Source organism: Cavia porcellus, unplaced genomic scaffold, assembly GCF_034190915.1.
Source record: "Cavia porcellus strain 051 isolate PalLab524CR breed Dunkin Hartley unplaced genomic scaffold, mCavPor4.1 scaffold_5, whole genome shotgun sequence".
Lineage (NCBI taxonomy): Eukaryota > Metazoa > Chordata > Mammalia > Rodentia > Caviidae > Cavia > Cavia porcellus.
The window spans coordinates 16793069-16814480 of NW_026947488.1; the positions used below are offsets into that span (position 1 = coordinate 16793069).

The following is a 21412-nucleotide window of genomic DNA, read 5'->3' on the forward strand; positions in this document are numbered from 1 at the left end:
TATTCTGGATAGTCTGAGTTTTTGTGATTCCGTATGAATTTTAGAATATTTTTCTAGTTCTGTGAAGAATGATATTGATTTCCTAATGGGATTATATTAAACCTATAGATTGCTTTTGGTCATATGATCATTTCACAATGTTAATTCCTACTACTGACGAACAAAGGAAGTCTTTGCATTTTCTAGTGTTTTCATTTTCTTTCTCCAATATTCCACAGTTTTTATTGTAGAAGTGTTTTACCTATTTGGTCAGGTTGATTTCTAGGCATTCTTAAGCTATCATAAATGGATGTAAATGATTGTATTGATGTCTTCTGTTCTTTTATGACAATTAGCTTTTGTTTTTTTAATTGAATGTGCCAGCATTCTGTGCACATATGTTTAAAATTGTTATTTCATCTTAGCAAACTTTTCCATTTACCATTGTTCATTTTCATTTACCTGACTGTTCTCTTCTGACCAGTTTTGGTCTGAAATCACTTTGTCAGAAACTACAATAGCTACTCCAGTTTGCTTCTGATGTTCCACTGCTTGTAGTATTATTTTCCATTCTTTTGCTTTCAGTCTGTGTGTGTCTTTGTGGGTAAGGTATGTCTTTCACAGGTAACATATAGTTGAGTCTTTTTAAAAATCTAATCTACCAATCAGCATCTTTTGACTGGAGAGTTAAAATTACATTATGGAGTGTTATGACAGAAAGTTATGTACTCTTTTCTGACATGATAGTGCTTTTCCAATTCTTGGTATCTTTGCTCCTTTTATTTTTTTCCTCCAGTGAGTTTTATTCTTTCTCTTGACCTTTTGGATGTTTTCCTTTATTGTTTCAGATTCCCTTAAGTATTTTTCTGCAGTGCTAGTTTGGTGGTCATGAATTTCTTTAGTTTATCTTTATCATAGTGGGTCGTTATTTCTTTTACTTTTGATGACTAACTTTGCAGGATATAGTAATCTGTGATGACAATGATATTTAGGACTTGATAAGTTTTACTATAATCTCTCTTGTCTTTAAAGTTGTGTGAAGAAATTTGCTTTTATTCTAGTGTGTTTCCCTTATAGACTATTTGGTACTTTTCTCTAACAGTTTTTAGTATTATTCTTTGCTTTGAGATTCTGGCATGTTGACTATAATGTGTCATGAAAACTTTCTTTTCTGATTGTGTCTATTTGAGATAAATGTTTCCTTTACCTGCATATCCCTCTCATTGCCTAGATTTGGGAAATTTTCTGTAATAATATCAGTGAATAGTTTTTGTGTCATTCACCTCTACTTTATTCCCTTCAGCAAGTTTGATGAAACTTAAGTTTGTTTTACTAGATTTATGCAGGAGCACTTGCATAATATTTTGTCTAATTTTTTCCTTATTGTCAAATAACTATTCTATTGCATCCACCTTGTCTTCAAGTCCTAGTGTTCTTTCTTCTGATTCATCTTGGTTAGTACCAAGATTTTCAATTGAGTTTTCATTTCCAGGATTTCTGCTTGATTCTTTTTTAATATCCTCTTTTACTTAATTTGCCTTTCACACTCTGCACTGTTTTTCCTTAATTCATTCAGCTGCTTATTTGTATTTTCTTTAAACTCATTGATCATCTTCACAGTTAATTTATCCAACTGCTTATTTGTATCTTCTTTGATCTCTAATCATTTTAACTATTAGCTTTTAAAATTGTTTTGGAATGTCATCTACTTCAGTGTTGCAAGATTATCTTTTGAGGAGTTAGGAATTTTGGGAGGAATCTTGTTGCCTTATTTTCTCACGATTCTTGTGGTTTTGTGTTGAAGGTTACAGATCAGTTTGCATAGAAAGATCTACCACCATTGTGGAGATATCCTTAATAAATGATTTCTCCCTGTGATGTGCCCTTGCTTTGAGGTATACTTCAACAGTCAAGAACCAAATAAACGTATGCAAAATACTAAATTTAATCTCTTTTTAAATTTTTGTATTTTAAAGAGAATAAAACAAGAGACCAGAAAAATGCAAATGAGAACAGAACAATGCAAGCAAAACAGCACTTCACAATCAGATATCAACAGTAGCTATCATAATGTCTCTTTTCTTCGAAATTGTTGAGCATACCTTCACACACAATAATATCAAGCATAACAAAATAATATAAAACCATTAAAAATAATGAAAGCATCATGGGAGTTCAAAACCAATAACAGGAAATGAACAATGGCTATATAATACCTTATTTTCCTCAAAAAATTTGTCTATACCAACACACACAATAAAATCAAAGACCAAATCAGGATAGAAACAATCAAAACAAGAACAAAAGCATGACAGAACTTCAAAACAAGATGATAGTAAATCAGCAATGGTTGCCATAATGTCTTGTTTTCTTCAAATTAGCTATTCATACCATCACACATAATGAAATCAAACAAACCAGAATAAAACCAACCAAGCAAATGAATGAAAGCTTTATAAGATTTCAAAGCAATATAATAGGAAACCATTATTACCATAATATATCCCATTATATTCAAAATAGCTGCCCCTACCATCTGACACCATAGAATCTAACAAAACAAGACAGAACAGAGCCAAACCTAACAAAATTGTGTAAACAATGCAAGAGTTCAAGATAAGACAATGAGAAATTAACAGTAGTTTCCATCTCCCCCCCCCCCAGGTGTTTCCTCCCCTTTGCTCTTACATTAACTATTTTGCTTTTGGATCCCATTAACTCCCTCTGTTTCTTATGCTAGGATTCATGTGTATAAGTTTGAATTGTTTTGGCTATGAACATGATATCCAGTTGCATCCATTTACCTACCAGAGTCTTGAGATTATTCTATTTTATAGCTGGATAGGTTTCCACTACATGAAAATACCATATCTTTCTTATCCATTCTGCAGTTGAGGGGCATTACTCTTTTTTAAGAGGGTAACATTAAACACAACAAAACAGAACATAAGAAAGCAATATAAGAGACATAAATTTCAAAGCAAGACAACCAGAGATCTTCACTATCTATCATATTGTCTCTTGTTTTCTTCCAAATAGTTGTCCCTATCTTCACATACAATGAATTCATACTTTGAATTAATTCCAAACAACATAGTATAAAACTGATCAGAACAGGATGATGAAGGTGTTTTAGGTCTTCAAGACCAGACAATAGGGAAGTCAACAATGGCTGTCATAGTGTCTCTCATTCTCTTCAAAATAGCTGTCCATACTTTCATGTAAGTTGAAATTAAACAAAACAGAACAGACTAAAATCACTCTGAACAAAGAATAATAGTAGCTGGATTTCACATCATGACACTACAGAATCAGCACTGGGTACTATAGTGTCTCTCTTGCTTCAAAGTAGTTGTTCATTTCATCATGCATTATATAATCGGTACTCTTAAACTGTTTATAAGTCCTATGCATGCATGAGTCTCTACATGTATATCTATCGTTTCTGTATTAGTGGGAAAAACAAAACAAAGCAAGACAAAACAAAACAAATTTCTAGAAAAACATGAAATAAAAACTCATATAAAACCACAATACAAAGTGATCTACAATGCTTATGATGATGTCTCTTGTTATCTTCAATAGAATTGTCTAATTCATCAGGCAGAGTATAACTGAATATAGCAGTACATAACAATATTAATAAAAACAAAACATTGGAGACATAGTAAGACTTCAAAAGCAGGTAATAATCAAACCAGATTGGGTATTCTAGTGAATTTTGTCATTTTCAGAGTATTTGCCTATACTCTCAGACTTGATACTATCAATTATAACAGATTTGAATAAAATCAGTCAGTATAAAACAGCAGTCTAACAAACCAGATTCAAAGAAGATCAGTAATGATAAGACAGTGTAACTTATACAAAGCTTCAGATTAAGTTAGTAGGATATTAAGGATGATTACCGTACTATATCCTGCTATTTTCAGGATAGCCATCTGTGCCCTCAAATCTAGTACAAGCAGACAAACTGGAACAGAATATAATCCATCTGAACAGAGCAGTGACAGTAATATGGGTTTTAAATCCTGATACACTATTAACAATATCCTCTGCCTTCCTTCTTTAGACAATTCCTCCCCTTTCAACCCCACAGTTGCACTGCACTTTATGGGTCCTTACATCTCCCTCAGTTTTTAGATTGGGGGCAACTTGCTATTTACCAAAGTGGTTCCAAACCTTCTCACTCCTGGACTTGATCTCAGGTTAGATTCCTTTACCTACAAAAGCCTCAGGGTTTTCCTTCGTTATAGCTGAGTAGTTCTCCACTGCACAAAAGTACTATGTCTTTTCAACCTATCTGCAGGTGCTGGTCGAATGGCCCCTATTTCTCTCTGGTTCCCTGTCATATAGAACATTATTTTCTTCTGTTTGACTTTCAGTCAATAACCCTCTTTCAGGTTAATTATATTTCCACTACAGAGCATCTCAATGGACCCTACCTCCTGATTTACTCTGCCTGTTTCATTTTGTAGTGTATCAAGACCATCTATGTTGGAGATTATAACCAGCCTTCTCTGCCTCATCTCTGCTATGCTATTTTGCTGCTTTTGGTGGTCTACTTTTTTGCTTCATTCCACTGTCTGCCCCACTCATTGAGGCCTCTCTGCCACTGTTCCTGAAATCCTGGTAGTTTTTTCTCTCTCTCTAGAATGTCCTTCAGTATTTTTTGTAGGGTTGCTTTGGTGGTCACGAATTCCCCCAGCTCCTCTTTGTCATAGAAACATCTTGTTTCCCCATTAATTTTGAGAGACAGTTTTTCAGGGTACATTAACCTCCATCAGTGGAGGTTATTTTCTTTCAGGGCTTGGATTACTTTGCTCTGAGCTCTTCTTGATTTGATGGTTTGTGTTGAGAAGTCTGTTGGGATTTTGATGGTTTTCCTTTATAGGTGATCTGTTTCTTTTCTTTGATGGCTTTTAATATTCTGTTCTTGTGATGAATTTCTGGGATCTTGATTATTATATGTCTGGGTATAGCTCTGTTTTGGTTGTAGGTGGCTGGAGTTCTGTATGCCTCATACATCTGAATACCATTTCCTTTTCCTATGGTTGGGAAGTTTTCCTTAGTTATTTCTGTGAATAACCTTTGTAATTCCTTTGTATATACCCTTGTTTCTTCAGTCACATTTTTTATTCTTAAGTTATAGATCCTCTTGTCATTTTCTAGCCTTTGTATTGCTACTGCCTGTTTCCTTGTTATTGTTAAGAGATCTTTCCTTTCCGATCAGACACTGCAAACTTATTTTCAAGTTTTGTTAATCTATCTCTAGTTTCTGTCAGGCAATTTTTCCAGTTTTCAATGGAGCTTTTAATTTCCTGGTAATCTCTTTGAATCTGTTCCATGTATTTTAGGGTTTTTTTTCATCAAATGTTTCTCTCCTTTTTTGTGTTCCTCCATACTTTCATCTGTGGCTTCTTAAGAGGTGCTTAGCATTTCTTTTATTAATCTTCTTATATCTTGCTTGACTTGAATTAATAAATTTCAGTTTTGAGCTCATCTGTGATGTCATGAAGATATCTCTTTATGTCCATTGATGCTGTGTCAGATATTGCATGTTTGCTGCCCTCAATCTCTTCTGTATTTACCTCTCCTGGATCAATATTTGCAGGATTGGGGCCTGGGGGCTTTTTCTTATTTCTTTCTCTTGTCATATTTTTGTTTTCTTCCATAGAAGGTGTATAGAAGAGGTCCTTGCCCCTTTCCTTGTTGGTTATGGTTCTTCTGAAGCATGCTGGCTAGGGATTTCTCCCTCTCCAGTTTGCTGTTGGTCACTCAGGTGCAAGCAGGCGTGGTGTATGCTGGCCTCTCCCTCTGAGCCAGTCAACCTGCAGGGCCTTCACCATATTAGTGTGTGCCAGGTGTACAGAATTGGTTCGGGACAATTTATTGGGTTCCAGCCAGGGGCATGACCCAGGCCAAGCAGATTCCACCAATATGGTTGGTAAAGAGCAACCAACTGAAGTCACTGCCATTCCTTGTTCATGCTCATCCTGATAGATTCCAACATGTTGTCCAGTTAGTCACCCCTTTCCCATGGGAGGGTCTTATTCTGAGCTCTCACCAGAGGTTAGTGCAGGTCTCCACACTAGCTCTGTTCTCCATTGGGCTCCCCAACCCCTGACTTCAGCACAACCACGGCTTAGGCGAGTTGCCATGGTGCAAGTTTGGGCAGCTCCATGGTCACTAATCTTAGCTGCTCCAATGGTAGCCCCAGGACCACTCATTTGAATGGCTCTTTCCCCTTTAATTTCTTCCTGGGTTGAGAAGATCCATCTCCCTCTGTCTGATCTTCTCCAGGATGTTTTATTCCTCGCATCTGAGTTGTTTCTCTCAGGGAGGCTCCTTATTTTGCTGCTTACTGATCTGCCATCTTTAGCTCCACCACTCCCCCTTTTTTTCTGGTCTCCTGTCACATGTAATAACAGTTTTCTCTCCTTTGATTTTCAGTTTATTAATTTTCTTTCCAGTTAGATATTTTTCTTGTATACAGTATATCAATGGATCTTGTTTCTTGATCCACTCTTCCTGGTATTTTTATTGCTGATCTGAAGCCATCCACATTAATGCTTACAACCAGCATACATTGGTTTGTTTCTGTCCTGCTATTCTCCTGTTTTTGGCCCTCCACTTTTTTCCTTCATTCAGTTGCGTCTCTTGTTTGGTGATCTTCCTCTGCTGCTGTTCGTGGAATGATGGTCATCTTTATCTCTCTCCAGAATATTCTTTTTTTTTTTTTTTTTTTTTTTTTTTGTATTGCGGATCACACTCATGACCTTGCACTTGCTGGGCAAGCACTTATGCCACTGAGCTAAATCCCCAGCCCCCTCTTGAGAATATTCTTTAGCACTCTCTGTATGGTTAGTTTGGTAGTCATGAATTCCTTCAGTTCTTTACCATGAAAGTATCTTATTTTTCCATCATTTTTTTTTTTTTTTGGTACCAGGGATCAAACTCATGACTGCAGGCTTGCAAGGCTAAATTAAGCTAAATTCCCAGTCCTTTTTCCATCAATTTTGAAAGATAGTTTTGCTGGGTAGATCGATCTGGGTTGGAATCTGTTTTCTTTCAAGGTTTGAAACACTTCACTCCAAACTCTTCTTGACTTGATGGTTTGTGTTGACAAGTATTCTGTGATTCTGATTGGTTTTACTTTACAGGTGATCTGTCTCTTTTCTCTAATAGCTTTTAATATTCTGGTTTTGTGTTGAATTTCTGGGATCTTGATTATCATATGTCTGGGTATAGGTTTACTTTGGTTATGGTTAGTTGGAGTCCTATATGTCTCACTTATCTACATGCCAGATCCATTTCTCATATTTGGAAAGTTTCCTTCTATTACCTCTGTGAATATTCTTTTAATTTCATTTGTGTTGACTCCTGCTTCTTCATTGATACCTATCACTCTTAAGTTATGCTTCTTTGCACCATCTTGCAGCCATTGAGTTGTTATTTCCTGATTCCATGTTATTTTTAAGAGATCTTCCCTGAGGATCCTAAAATGGCAGCTTGCTAGAGGATCGGACAGAGAGTCTCTCCAGAGAAATCATATTAGATGCTAGAATATGACAACATGGAGAGGGCCAGATGAATGGATAACGATTCTTATTAACCAAGACAGTGCAGCTGGAGGATTTAAAGTCGTGCTGAGACTGTGAAGGCTGATAATGGGAGGCTGCAAATCCCACGCCTTTAATGCACCAAACTGACCTGTGGACCCAAAAGGAAAAGCTGTGTTGGCTTTTGGCGACTGCTGGAAATTGAACCTGGGACCCCGAGAAGCAGCCAGGACTGCTCCGCTGCACCAGAGGAGATTGTGAAAGGCTCTGGAGCTCCAAAGCCAAACGCTGTGCAGTTTTCTGACCATTCCACACTGTGCCAGGAGCGCAGTGAGGGCGAGGGGCGTGGTGTGCAGTAGGCTCAAGAGGAGGACCTGCACCGAACCCTGGTGAGTACTGGGGACCCTGCGGCTGTTGGGGTTGGCCAGAGAACATCTTGGAACTGGGCAGAGCCCACCACCATGGGGACATCAATAACACAGAGAGTCTGGTGGAAGACATCTTAGAGTTGGGCAGAACCTGCGCCTCGGTGACATCACCAAGTCACCCCTATAGAGAGGTCTGGTGGAGGACATCTTGAAATTGGGCAGAGCCTGATGCCGTATTGGCTTCAGCATCATACAGAGAACTAGTGGAAGTCATCTTGGAATTGGGCAGACCCGCTGTCCTGGTGTTCCTGTCACAGAGAGGTCTGGAAGAGAACAGCTGGGATTTGGGCAGAACCCTGTGCCATGATGACATTAGTCAGCTGCTTCTGGAACAGAGAGAACTGGCAGGATTTGCTGGGGCTGAACCAAGCCTCTGCTTGGGGCCCAATAAGCAGATACAAAATAGTCACAACTCTGTGACATCCAGAAAGTACAGCCTAATTTACGGATTGACTGGCACAGAGGCTGGAGGCTAGCCCGTACTGTCCCTGGATCCCAGCCTACCCCAGATACAGCAAATTGGGGAGGACAGCAACAACTCAAGTCAGCACGCTTCTGAAAGCAATGCAGAGAGAGCCAGAGACCCCCAGGACACTCCAGTCTGAAAGAATCCAGAAACATGACAAGAGATAAAAATTTTAAAAAATCTCCAGCTGCCCAACATGAGAAAATGAGCCCAGGAGAAGTAAACACTGAAGAAAACAAGCACAGTAACCATCCAATACTGGACACAGCATCAGCCGAAATGAAAAATACCTCCATGACCTCATAGATGAATTTAAAGCTGTACTCCTGATCCAAGTGAGGCAAGATATAAAGAGATTAATTAAAGAAATGACAAGCCCCGCCCAAGAGAACACAGATGGAAGAACTGAGGAAATCAGAAAAGAAAGAGAAACTTCTGAAGAAGAATTTAAACATAATTTAGAATACATGAAACAGATCCAAAGAGATTACCAGGAAACTAAAAACTCCATTGAACCCTGGCAAAACATTCTGACAGAAACTAAAGACAGCCTTCTGAAACTTGAAGAGAGATTTATGGCATATGATCATGAAAGAAAAAGCCTCTTAAAAATAACAAGGATCCAGAAAGAAACAATTCAAAGGCTAGAAGATGACAAAAAGATACATAACTTAAGAATAAAGAATGTGAGTGAGGAAGCAGGAGCAACCAAAAATGAAATACAAAGAATATTCACAAATATATTAAAGCAAAATTTCCCATGTATAGCAAAAAGAAATGATATCCAGATAAAAGAGGCATACAGAACACCAGCTACCTACAACCAAAACAGATCTACGCCTAGACATATAATAATCAAGATTCCAGAAATCCACCAAAAGAACAGAATATTAAAAGCAGCCAGAGAAAAGAAGCAGATTACCTACAATGGGAAAATTATCAAAATAACAACAGACTTATCAACACAAACTCTTAAGTCAAGAAGGGAATGGGGAGAAATATTCCAAGTCCTAAAAGAAAATAATATGCAACCAAGGCTCATATACCCGTCAAAACTCTCTCTCTCAAAATTAATGGAGAAATAAGATGCTTCCAAGACAATGAGGAACTGTGGGAGTTTGTGGCCACCAATCCAACCCTACAGAGAGTGCTGAAGGACATTCCAGAGAAAGAGAAGAAGGGATACCAGGATTCCAGCAACCGTGGCAGAGAGGCCTCAATGAACGGGGCAGACAGTGGAATGAGGGAATAAGGTGGACAAATTATAGCAGAAAAATGGAGTAGCAGACATGAGGCAGAGACAGTAAGCTATAGTCTTTAGTATAGACAGCTCTGAAACACTATAAAAAAGGCAGAGGTCATTGTTAATAGTGTATCAGGATTTAAAAGACACAGTAGTCTTATTGCCATATTTAGTTTGAATTTAATTTGTTCTGGTCTGTCCACTCATGTCAGATTTGAGGGCACAGACATCTGACCCAAAAATAGCAGGTTATACCATGGTAACTATCCTTACTTTCCTATTAACTTAAACTGAAATCCTGTATTACTTACATTGTCTTACTATGACTGATCTTAATTGAATCTGAATCATAAGACCATGGGTTGGCCTTGGCTGATTTTATTTGAATTTGGTATGCTTGTTAGTCTCAACCCTAAAAATAGAGGCAACTACTCTGAAGATGACAAGATGTAAAGAATATCCATACTGGTATTAACTATTAACAGCTCTCAAATCCTACAATGCTTCCAAAGTTGTGTTTTTATAAAAATAGGTAATACTGTTTAACTATATTAAGCCGGTGTTGTGGACAAATCTATTGAAAATAACAAAAGAAAACATAGTAACTACGGAAGATCACTTATATTGTGGACTTATATGTCTTATGCATTGCATATTTTTCTAGGAATTTGTTTTGCTGTCTTGTTATGACTTGGTTTTCCCTATAATACAGAGAGGATAGATATATATGTAGAAATTCACGCATGAGTTTTTTTAAAAAAAATTATTTACGGGAACAGATTATATAATGCAAGATGTAATGAACAGATACTCTGAAGAAGAGACACTAAGAAACCCAATGCTAATTTTGTAGCATTATGATATAAATTCTAGCAATACTATTGTTCGCTGATTAGAATGACATTGGTCTGGTCTCTTGAGTTCAATTTCAGCATATGTAGAGATGGGGATGGCTACCAGGAAGAGAATGAGAGATGTGATGGTAGTTATTATTGTCTTCCCTAATGTTGGATCTTGAAGAACTAAAAAGCCTTCATCATCCTGTAATGATTTGATAAGTTCAATAATATGCAATAAGTATATAAAGTGGGTGAAGATGGGGACACCTATTTGTAAGAAACTAGAGACAGTTAGATAGACAGTGAAGATCTCCAGTGGACTTGCTTTCAAATCTGTATTTCTTTAAATTGTTTTATTAACTGTTTTGTTCTGTTTTGATATGTTTAATCTTACCCTCTTTGAGATGTAAAACAAGGTGTAGGACTGATAACCATATTACTTTTTGTTCGATCATTGAGCAGAACTGTTTGTAGTGTCACTTTTTGAATGTCATTCTAAATACTTTAATTTTGTAACCTGCACAGCTATTTTTAAGATGACAATATGTAACTTATCAACCAGGGATTTCTTACCGTTTGTTTTTCTGTAATTTTGTATTATTTCTACCCTTTTTTATCTCCATGTATTTTTTGTTTCCTTTTCTTTAAATAAAAAGAAAAAAAAAAGAGATCTTCCCTTTCACAATCACTAGCTGAAATCTTATCTTCAAAGTGTGAAAGTCTATCTTCAGTGTCTTTCAAGAGATTTTGCCAGCTTTCGAATTTTTAATCTCCTGCATCTCTCTTTGGATCTGTCTCATGCATTGTAATTCCTTTCTACATTCAAGGTTTCTATCATTTTCCTATGCTCCTCTTTATTGGCTATGTCTTCTTTAGACCTACTGAACAATTCTTTCAGTATGTTTGTGATTTCTTTTTTTTAACCTGAGACATTATTTCTGGTTTGACTGCTTTTACAATCCCATGAAGTTGTTTCCTTACTTCAGTTGCTATCCTCTCAGAGATTTCAGGTGTGTGACTTCTGTTTTCTTCCATGACCATATCTCCCAGACTTATTGTGTATGGGCTAGAGGTCTGAGTTTGCCTTTTGCTCCTTCATCTGGACATTCTTCTGGGTACCTCCCAACAAGCTGGTTGTGGAGTCCCAGGCATCCAGGCAGTGTAGGAGGATGAGACAGGCATCTGGGTTCTTCTAATTCCAGATTTATAGGGAAGTAATAGGGTGTGGAACAGACATCTCCAGAGCTAGGCAACTACACTGGGGCTTTGCTGATGATCAGGGGTGCATGTAGGTGGGGCTGCTTCTCTCAGCCTCTGTATCTACACTGGGACTCCTATGATGGTGGCAGACACAGAGAGGTGTGTTTGTCTGATTCTGATAATGGATGATGGCTGTCTAAAGGAAACAAGGGCCTCAAATGGTGGCCTATGGATGCACAGGGCTTAGCTGGCTGTGTGTCTCTGCTCCTGCTGGCTGCTTGTAGGAAGGAGCCTTGTGGTGGCAGCTCCCTGAAGGTGAAGATGGATCTGCGGGTTCTCTCTGCCCACACTGGCTGCCTGTAGGACGTGGCCTTTAGGTGGCAGTGCACAGCAGGCAGAGCTGGATCTCTCTGTCTCCTTTGGCCTACCCAGGGCATGCAGACGAAAACGCCTTCCAGTGGCAGCACTTGGCAGGTAGAGGCAAATCTCCTGGTTCTCGCTGCCTGTGCTGGGTGTGTGGAGGAAAAGGACTTCCAGTGGCAGTGCCCAGCAGGCAGAGGCAGATATCCTGGCTCTCTCTGCGCATGCTGGGCATGCAGAGGAATGGGCCTTCTGGCAGGCAGAAGTGGGTCTTCTTCTGGTTCTCTCTGCCCACACTGGGCACATGAGGAAAGGATCTTCCAGTGGCAGTACCCAGCAGACATAGGCAGATCTCCTGGTTCTCTCTGCCCGTGCTCACTAAATTTAATGTCAAGCATCACACTGTGAGGAGAAAACAAGAATCAGTAGTATCAACAGCCAAAAAACAAACCATATATCAATATACAATTTATAACTATTTCAGTAACCAGGAAGGTGAAAGAATAGCAATCATAAAGGATAGACTGAAAAATGTATGACAAAGCAGAAAAAAAAAAGAAGAAAGGGACAAAAGAGATTAAATAAATAGGTTTTGATGGTATTTTCATTCCTGAAAGGAGGAAGGAAACAGAGAAGATCAGAGAGGTTATGTGAGGCTATGGGGGAAAAAAAGAAGAAAAGGAAAAAAAGTATAAACTGAAAGTGAGAGAAGATATTTCAAGATTGGTTTCAATCAAGAAACTACCAGAAACACAACACTAATAGACCCAAGAAGCACGGTCGGTGATGGAGAAACTGAAATGTCAATGTAAAACATAAAGGAAACAAGATTTATTCCACACTTGCCCACTAGTTCTCGTCAGATTGTTCTCAGCAGATCTCATTCTGCTCTGTGAGAGTCATAGCCTCATTGACCATCAAGGTCTCAGCAGTGACTAACAGCTGGATTTCTGCTGGCCCACAAGGCAGGGCAAGAAGAGCTTCAGACAGATACTACGTCAATGTATAATTTGTGGTGACCAACATGCCACTACATTCAAATTGCTACTGTTTTGCTTTTCCCATTCACACCACTATGATTCTCCCAACCCAGAGTTCAGTCCCTGCAAGCCAGGGACTGGGGTCTCACTCCTGATGTCCTGAACTTAGTACTACCATGTCACAGCCCTTTTTCCAGGGCCCACTCTAATCAATAGTCTGGTAACTAACTCACGAGGTGACTGTCTTTGGGGCAAGTTGGGCAGAAGGAGGATAACAAAAAGCAAAGAATAAAAAGACAGAGAAATGGACATTGCTTCCATCTACTACTCCATCAAATCATTTGGACCCCCAGAGAAATGTTAGCATGATATGAACTCAATAAATATGAAAGAAAAGATAAAATTACATGTCTGTTCAAGCCTAATTAAGATCTGTGCAGAAAACTCAAGTTTTTCTCTTACTCAAAATGAACATGAGGCCTATTAATGATATTAGGATGTGATCTCACTGTGGTTAAAAATATCTAAGTTGCTTATATATAACATGGCAGATAAGCCATTTACAATTCAGGTTTGCAACAAGAAACATAAGCAAAAAAAGAAGAAGAAATGAGAATGCAGCAGTAATTATAGATTTGGATTATTATCAGTGCTTTCAAAGGAACTCCGAGAACTTCAGACTCAACAAAACTGCCTCTGCCAAGGACTCACATGACCATCCATCAGCAGCTTGCTGCTGTGTCCTCAGGGATGCTCTAAGATCTGTCCTTCCCTTTTATAACTTTAATCCAAAACAAGATAAAATTTAAGTCATTTACCCTCTGGCTGTCAATCTCAAACAAATTAAGGGTTTTGTTTAGACCCTTGGTATGGAAAGTTGGAACCTAGCTGATTATGAAAATTGCTCTGGATCAGAAATATCTCTGGGTACCCAGGTGATTTGTCTCTAGGCTCTGATGACTTCTCACGTGGAAAACTTGACAGTGTCTTACTTCCTGCACTGGGAATTCTTCACATCATTCTGGACGTTCACGCTACACACACTGAAATGTAGGAAAGTCACCTGCCTTTAAAGGAAATGTTGTCTCATGACAGACAAGCCATTGGATAAATCTTTCTCTTTTCTCTCTTGTCTTGTAGCAATTCTAAGCCAGTTTACAGGAGTTCTGGGGCACCTAATCACACAGATCAACACTTTGTTACATTTAACAGACTTCAACTCAGTAAGACATTTTCCAATGGATTCTCCATTTTACCCTCAACTACTACTACTACTGTCATAGTTCTTCACCTCAGCCTAGTAAGATTACATTCCATATTAAAATATCAGGCTGTAAACCTTCATAATCAGTTTACTTTCAGGGTAAACCAGAGTACATAAATATTCAATTTATGACTTATGCAAAATATCTCATTTATAGACCTTGAAATGTTCTCACTTCCACTCAAAGTGTCTTCAATAAATGGCATCTCTTTTTTATTTGTTTTTAACCTAAAGTGTTGTAATAATAACTACTCCCATTAAACTGGGATGAGATTGCAAATAGTAATTCAAATCACCCAGTAACCTCTGATTGTTGCATAGTATTTTCTTTATTAATCTTCCACTTATTTGTTATAAGTTGTTTATTTGATTCTATAGTTTTGGAATAGCTGATTATGACAGTTTTCGGTAGATAACTTTTTTCTCCCAATGGAACAATCCTCTGGAATTTTCTATTCCATCATTTTTTACAATATCACTTTCTCTTTCTGTATTTTTGAGATTCATTTTTGACAGTTTAATATTATTTTATCGGTTTGGAAACCTATAAACCTTTTCCTGTTCTTCATTTGTTACCTGAAGACACATGTGTATAGTATTTTGCCATTCATAGTTACCGAAAAGAAATCTCGACTTCCGGGAGAACATGGCGGATAGTTAACAGCAACTACCAGAGGCTCTCTGAAAGGCTCGGCTCAGAAATCAGGAATGATGCGGACTAAGGAGACATGAACCGGTAGAGATATGCTCTGCTGACTCAGGAACGAACTGGGCTGAGAGAAACCAATTTGGAATGCAGTCCTGGCGCTAAAATAGGAACAGAAAAGTCTCTGTGTGGAGGCTGGACCCCGCGCCATTGGAAACCGCGGTTTGGATTTCCCGCTGCTCGGCGGCTGACTGCCTCCACAGCGGCTCGGCAAGGAGAGACGCGCAGAAGCTCTGGGAATGGGAGTCTGCGAACGGAGTCGAAAACAGGACAGACAAGGAGGCGTACACTGACTGGTGGCGAGGTGAGTGAGAGAAACTGACACTCCACCACAGTTTGACTCCAGCAGAGGACTTTCTGGGCTCGGGCAGTCCTGTAAGAGCAGGGTGCGGTGGCGACTCCAGCCACACATTCCCCTCTCGGACGGGATTGGTGAAAAGTGCCTGGCCTGCGTGACGCTGCGGGCGGTCTTGGTAAGCTGGCCCAACCCAGATCCCAGAGCCTGACGGTGGCCCGGAGGGGTCACTCCTGCGTAGGCTGCCTAGTCCGTAACTCCCTGGTGCGCAGCGGTGGGCGGGAACACCTAGCCAGCCTGACAGTGGCCTGGAGGGGCAGGCCCCGCGTAGGCTGCCTGGTCTGGAACTTCCTGGTGCGCTTTGGTGGGCAGGAACACCTAACCGGCGCAATTCAATCAGGCTGTGGCTGACAGGGAGGGAAGCCGGGCCTCCTATATTAGCTTGCATATATAAGGAACAAAGAATATGGGAAGAGGCAGCAACAAGAAAGGCTCCGCGGCCCCCAATTCTGAGAAACAGGTAATAGCGGACACCGCACCAATAGACATAAAGCGCCATCTAGAGAGCCTCATAGATCAGTTCAGGAATGAAGTTATCAATGACCTGAAGCTAGAAGTAAGCAGAATAGTTAGAGAAACGCTAAGCACCACCCAAGAAAAAACAGATGGTGGAATGGAAGAATAGAAAAGGAGGGGAGAATTGTTCGATGGAGAAAATAGAGAAAGCATAGAATACGTGAAGCAGGTTCAAAGGGACTACCAGGAAACTAAACAGTCTATTGAAAACTGGCATAACAGCGTGAAAGAAACTAAAGACAGACTATCTGAACTGGAGTGCAGATTTGTAATACGGGAGAATGAAATGAAAAACTTCTTAAAAATAACAAAGAAACAAACAGCAATAATACAAAGACAAGAAGATGATAAGAGGAGCCATAACTTAAGAACTAAGAACATAAAAGAAGTAGGGACACAATCAAATGAACTACAAAAGCTACTCACAGAAATAATCCAGGAGAATTTTCCTAATTTAGCAAAAGGTAAAGATACTCAGATGTATGAGACATACAGGACCCCAGCTACCTACAACCCAAATAGAGCAACACCCAGGCATATAATAATAAAAATTCCAGAAATTCAATACAAGAACAGAATATTAAAAGCTGTCAGAGACAAGAAACAGACCACTTACAAGGGAACAGCCATCAGAATTACAGCAGATTTCTCTGCACAAACCATCAAATCACGAAGAGCGTGGGGGGAAATAATTCAAGCTTTGAAAGATAATAATCTCCAGCCAAGATTGAGATATCCTGCACAACTGTCCCTGGAAATTGATGGAAAAACAAGGCGCTTTCAGGATAAAGAGGAACTGGAGGAATTTGCAACCACCAATTTAACCCTACAGAAAGTATTGCAGGATATTCTAAAAAAAGAAAAATACAAAGAACCCAGAAATGGTGGTGGGGAGGCCACAAGGAATGGAGCAGAGAACAAAATGAAGAAGACAAACTGACAGCTACTGACAGAAAAAGAGCTCAACAGAAATGAGACAGAGAAGATTGGATGATAGGAACAGCTATTTTAGAGAAAATGACATCTTAATAGGTAATACTGATTTAGTATCATCTTGTTTTGAAGTCTCATCTAGCTTTTGTTCTTCTGTCTCCAATGGTCTAAACAGGTTGTATCTTATTGGATTTTATTATGTACGATAGTATAAGCAAAAACCTTTTAAAGACAAGGAGATTATATAGAAACCATTGTTCATTTTCTGTTAGTCGATTCTAAATACTCTGTAATGCTGTCATTCTCTTAAATGGTTTTACATTGTTTTGATATTCTTAATGCTACAGTATATGAAGTTGTACTCAAGGACTTCAAGGAAAGAGTCAATATGGTAATTACTTTTAGGTCGCAATTATCTGGTGGTGAAACACTATTCTGCTTAAATGGTTATGTTTTGATCTGCGCTGTTTTGCTGTTATGCCCTCTTTTTTCTCAATCTCCACTCCATTATTTACTTTTTTATTTTTATCCGTTTAATTAAAGGGAAAAAAATAGCAGGATATAATATAGTAACCCACTTTGACTTTCTATTATTTCGATTTGAAGCCCTGTATTACTCTCACCATCTTGTTTTTGACTGATGTTCCCCTATTCTGTTTTGATGGATAGTATCAGGTTCGAAAGTTTAGGCATCAGCTGAGAAGATAATGAGATTCATTATAACGCCCATTCTCGTTGACTTTTATCTACTTTTGAAGACCTACAATGTCTCCAATGTGTTGGTTTTGTCAGTTTTGTTCTTTACTATTTTGTTCAATTGTATTATAACTAATGATATAGGCAATTCTATTAGAGATAGCGGGAGGCATCATGGTAACTATTGATGATCACCTTGTATTATATTTTTATATTATCTATTATGTCCACCCTTTTGACTTGACCGATTCTGTCCTGTTATGTCTCATTTGGTTTTACTCTCTTCCAAAAAAGCAATAAGAACCGTGGGAGCAATGAAACCCAAAATGTGTAATAGTCATTGTACAAAAGAGAGGAAAAGAAAGTGCTCTAAACTATATAACTGCATGTATATTTAAGTGTATAAGATAGAAAATGATATCACAGAGTTTTATTGGATCATTGAACAGAACTGTTTGCAGTATCATTGTTGGAATGTCCACTCTACAAGCTTTAATTTTGTGACTTGAACAATTATTTTTAAGATGGCAATATGTAATCCATTAACTAGTGATTTTCTACTGTTCATTTTTTCTTCTGTAAATCTGTATAACTTGTACCCTTTCACTTTTTTTTTCTTTTCTCCTTAAATAAATTAAAAAAAATCTAAAAAAAAAGAAATCTCATACACATATCCATTTGGCTTCCCTGTAGTAGAGTTCCCTACCACCCCATCTACTTCTGTGTGATGACTTCAAAACATTTTAGCTTCATATAATTAATGAAATCATTTCTTAAACATTGGAGGGTCATACAATATAACTGTCCATTTTACTGGGTTAGTTCACTGTTCATTGATTCTCAGTATGTCCTCCTTGAGTTTTTCACTGCCTGGATTACATATTGGTGCTGTTTCAGAAGCATTATAGTTGGAGGTACCTCATTGTTTGTGTGACTAGCAATTCTTTTACATTTTTATATCATGTAAAATGATTGCATGGCTCTGTATGTAATTTTAAATTCAATATAATTTTTTTCAGAAAATTCTTATTTTTACTATTCATATTACTAATATTAGTTTAACTAATAACTGTTAAGTATATCAAGTCATGAACCTTCCACAGAATACAGGGGTTTCTTTATAACATCCATATATAAAGTTCAACAACACAGTGTGATTCACTTTTCTTTCTTGAGTAACTGCACTTTCCACGTACTGGGTTCACATGTAGGGTTGTTGTCACCCTTTGCTTTGAAATAGCTAAGCAGTTTATTTAGTCGTGAAAGATATCATCAGGTAAATTTTCAATTTCTATGATCTCTTTAGGTTTTTAAAAACCTAAGCCAGTGCTTGATTCACAAATGGCGTCTGTAACTCATTTGCAGATATTATTTTGTGGGAGGCCCTGTAATTGACTGCCACTTTATAGCTGCAGGCAGCAGCCACCTGAAACCCCTCTAGGAGTTAAGTTTGGTAGTTAAGCTTCTCTCCTTGCCTAGCCTGTTTGGCCCATTCAGGGGTTATGTTAATTAGCCGGCCTTATTAGCCCACATGCGGGAGATTTGAATTACCCTATAACCCTCGGTCTTGCCGCTGTTGCTAAGTTACCTGCTGACGTCTCAGAACCCAACTCCCTCCTCCCCCAATACCCTATATATGTTACTCTTTCTTTGAATAAACAAGACTTGATCAGAACCCTGTCTTGTCTCCATTCTTCGCGTCTCTTGTTTCTTCTCATCCCCACTCCCCCTCTAGTGTCTACGTTGTCTCACCCATGGGCTGGGACATTATTTCACATTTTTTTAATAAAATTGCTTCTTACTTATGCAGTGGCTGTAGTTCTTGATTGAATTCAGTAAACTTTCCCATATAAGTTATCCTGAAACTCTTAGAGACACTTGATTATGTACTCAGTTTTAAAATTGAGATTATCAACACTATATTGAAAGAGGTACACCAGCTTGAAAGTACAAATATTATGGTTCCACTTATATAAGCCACCTAAAAACCCTGAATTTCTGGAGATACATATACTAGTGGTTATGAGTCTCTAGTACCAGAGAGTAATGAGGAGGCATTATTTAATGGACATAGAGTTTCAGTTTGCATAGAAGAAAAAGTTGTAGAGATGGATGGTGGTGATGGCTGGGCAACAGTATGAACGCTGTAATTTGCATGATATTGGATAATTAAATTTTCTAAATGGTAAATTTTATGCATACATGTTTTATCACATTTTAAAAGCCTGGATTATTAAGTCAGCTAGTTGTAGATGTTTTTTGATTATCAAGATGAAATGGATGATTAGGAACTACAGAAGTGACAACTGAGTTCAAAGGATGTATCAGCACTGTGGTTTCTGTAACAAGGATTCCCAAGGTTTTATGGGCCTCAGTAGGCATCTAGGCCTTTTCCCTGCTACTTGAGATTCATCTGATTATTTCTGAGAACCAAAACTATTCAAAAAACCCATGAGAGAATACAGTGGATGTGACTGTCTTAGATGATCCAAGCTTTCACTCTGGTGAATGTCACTGTTTCTCCTTCTGCCCTTGTACTCTCTGGTGTGAGATTCAACTCTCTTTCTCTAGAGAGTTAAAGAACTTTCTGTATGAGGTCCTTGCTGTAATTTGTCTCATGTTGTCACTGGTTTTTTTTTCACCCAAAAAAACATGGGTGGTATGGTAAAAGGGAAAAGGCTTTATTCAAAGTTAGTTTCATAGAGGAGAGACTTCATATTGTGACAAATCACCATCTCTCTGTATCAAGGTATCCAAGAGTGTTTATAGTAAGGGAGAGAAGACGGTCTACAGTAAATGAGATAATAGAAAACACCAGGCTTCCTCATCTCTCTTAGCCATCTTCTGCACTCTCCATTCCCTGTGGAAAAGAAACTAGACTTTGACCTCCCAGGGCCAGCATCTGCATGTTTGGTCCATTTATCCAGGTTGTGGAGTCAAAAGGGGTTGACAATTTATATCTTAGGCCTGACTATGTCAGAAGAAGTTGCTTGTCTCTAGAGGAAAAAACTTCAGCTTTTAAAGTTCTATTTTGCCCTAATTCCATGTTGTTACTCCAAGGCACATCACCTAAGCCCAACACTTTGGAGGGCTAGTATAGATTTAAGCCAACTTTTGAGTATCTTTTAGGATATTTGTACAGCTGAGGATTTCTATCTATTCTTAAGAAAGTTGGTGTATTTTTTGCCAACCGTTCTATGTTGTCAAGTAATTTTGCACAGAAGTAACTAAATGTACTTTAAAATTTTCCTTTTCTGTGCTTTGAGGATCTTATTTTTGCATTTTAATAATAACTTTGTACACTTCAATCTTCTAGCTGTTGTTTTATTTTGTTTTTTGCTTCACTGTTCTAGAATGACTTTTTCCTTCTGTTATTAAAATGTCATATCTAAGACATATTCATCTCTCTATCCTTGTTTGTTTTTTCAAGTCATTAGTTTCTGCTTTCATCTTTATCAATGACTTCATTTTCTGTGGTGATTTTTTCAATTTTAATCAAATTTTGTTCTGATAAGAGCATTATAATCTCTTGCTATTTTTGGTTTATATCTTTTTTTTCCATCTTGAACACTTTGTTTTATCTGTATCTTTGGCATACTAGCTTGGACAAAGGTTTTGTCCTTTGATCCATAAATAAGATCAGCAATATCAGATTCTCTCTTTTACTGGTGAGCTTGAAATGCAGCAGTTCCTGGTATTTTCTGGAATGGAAGTTGGGAGGAGTGGTGAGATTAGTAAATATTGTAGGCAATTTTCATTCAGGATAATTTCAACCTACTTCCTAAGGGTCTCTGCTAGAGGGAAATAATTACTGACTTTGGGACAAAGAGATAATCTTGGCAGCAGATGAGACAGGCTTAGGTCATACCTCCTAACTCTAATGTC

The 21412-nt window shown here is 38.2% G+C and overlaps 1 protein-coding gene across 1 annotated transcript in view; it reads right to left on the reverse strand.

The window, feature by feature from the left end:
* Positions 1–21412, reverse strand: part of Svp (seminal vesicle polypeptide) — a 151909-nt gene that overhangs the window by 55228 nt on the left and 75269 nt on the right.